At 35.4% G+C, this 2,169-nt stretch overlaps 1 pseudogene; it reads left to right on the forward strand.

Annotated features, from left to right (window-relative positions):
• Positions 1-541: 541 nt before the first annotated feature.
• LOC145049292 (ethylene-responsive transcription factor ERF084 pseudogene) lies at positions 542-1,550 on the forward strand (annotated as a pseudogene).
• Positions 1,551-2,169: the final 619 nt, after the last annotated feature.

A 2,169-nucleotide genomic window follows, 5' to 3' on the forward strand; every position in this document is an offset into this window, starting at 1 on the left:
ATATAGTTCAATGATAATTCAAAACTTTCATATTATAAATATTTTAATATTTTACAAGAAAAATCCATACATAAACGAATAGCCAAATAAATATTTATTAGCATGTGAGTATCTCTGAATTGTTAAGGCATATTATATATCATGTCTAAAAATTAAACAACTTTGTTTCATTATATAACAAACTTGATCGAGTTAATTGGGTTTTCATATATCATTCTAATTTTTTTTTATAAAAGCAGTTTTTATCATTACATATAACGATAAAAGAAATTAAATATTTTTTACTTCTTGCAACACTTTTTTTTGGTATTTAAATGCAAAGTCCCTTATTAGAGAAGTATTTTAAACATATTTATTTCAATAGAAAAAATGTTTAAAAATTGATTATAATTTACATGCATGTTTTTATTTTTAAATTCTTAAAAAGGGAGAAACCTAAAAGATTGATTATAATTACATGTGTGTAATAAATTGCAATTTTGTATATATATGCAGGGAGTAGAGGACATTTGTCAGTATCCATGCAAATCACATATATATGCTGTCTTCTTCTTTTTCTCTGAGATACCACAACTACAACTACACTTGATCTTCTTACTGTAGCCTGGAATCCACCATTAAACGATGAATATGTACCTGCAACTGCAAACCCTTCAGCCCAATCAATACTATCAAAACTCATCGTTTTCCCATCAAAATCTTCAAAACCCATCTCCACAAAATGATCAGTTTTCGTCCGATTACGACCATCCTGCTGCACTTGAAGGCATCGCCGCGGTGGTCGGAGAACATGTTCTTTTCGGCAAGAAGACAGAGACGACTACAATCGTCGCTAACCAAACGGACGAAGAAAAAGAATCAAAACCATTCTTGTCAGAGAAAAACGTTAGTGGTGAAGAGAAGAGTTACAGAGGGGTGAGGAAGCGGCCATGGGGTCGGTGGTCGGCGGAAATACGTGACAAAATCGGACGATGCAGACACTGGTTAGGAACGTTTGACACCGCAGAAGAAGCAGCACGTGCGTACGACGCCGCTGCAAGACGACTGAGAGGAGCCAAAGCCAGGACCAACTTCGAGATACCGTCGGTGTTTCCACCGAGTACACCGTCGGCGACGGTGGAAGGCAAAAAAAACCATGGCATCACTAGTACCAGTAATACTAAATGCCATGTAGTCACATCGGTTGATCAACTGTTTAGCAATGCATCTCCGATGAAAATAATTCAAGAAACTGCTAATGACCAAAGCAAAAACGTGAACTTGGAGCTTGATTTGAATCTTGGTGGCGGTTTCAACAAAAAAGCTAGAACTAGTTGTATGTAATTGTGCATGCCGGTGGTGCACCGCGTTAATGGTGATTTTAGTTTTTGCAGTCCATTATAATTCATGGTGTAATACACAAACCGTAGTATTGGACTCAGAATGACGTTGAAAGTGCAGTAAACGTACGTTTAAACTGCAGTTTCTGTGACCTAAAAGATCTTTAAAAAGGAGTACTGTACAGTACTGTAATCTAATTATGTACTTGTTATTTATTCTCGATTGCTATATTTCTTGGGCTTTTTCTGGCGACCTCTAAATAATTAGACAAGAATAATTCAAGATATATATGAATGATTCAAATAATCGTTGAGAAACAATTCAAATAATCGGTTAGATCTGAATGATTTGGATACCATTCAAATATTTGAATGATTCGAAGGCTATGAACGAATGGATCATTTAAACCTGAATGCCGGTTTTGAATGATTCGGGTCCTTTAACGTGTCGGGAGTGCGACCATTGAATGCCGGGTTTGAATGATTTGGTTTTGTAATTTTTTTTTTTTTTTTTTAAACCGGCAAATACAAATATACTAATCTGCTCCTAAACTAACACCTAATTCCACCTATGTCCACGACGGGACTTGAACCCTCGACGTCAAAGAGGGAGAGCATCACCTGATACCGCTGGGCTAGAAGCCATTTGGTAAATCCATAACAACATAGCAAATGTAAGAATTCAAAATTTATTGAGAGTTAGACTTTTAGTCAAATATCTATCAAAAAGAAAATTGGTCATTAAGAGAATTTAATGAGAATATGAAGTTGTGATGTTGCGAAAATGATCAAAGGTAGTTTAAGTCGGTAATGGGAGGATAGATGAGTAAGTTCAAGAAAAAATAGTAGA

This window comes from Lactuca serriola, chromosome 5 (assembly GCF_051521515.1).
Source record: "Lactuca serriola cultivar US96UC23 chromosome 5, Lser_US96UC23_V15, whole genome shotgun sequence".
NCBI lineage: Eukaryota > Viridiplantae > Streptophyta > Magnoliopsida > Asterales > Asteraceae > Lactuca > Lactuca serriola.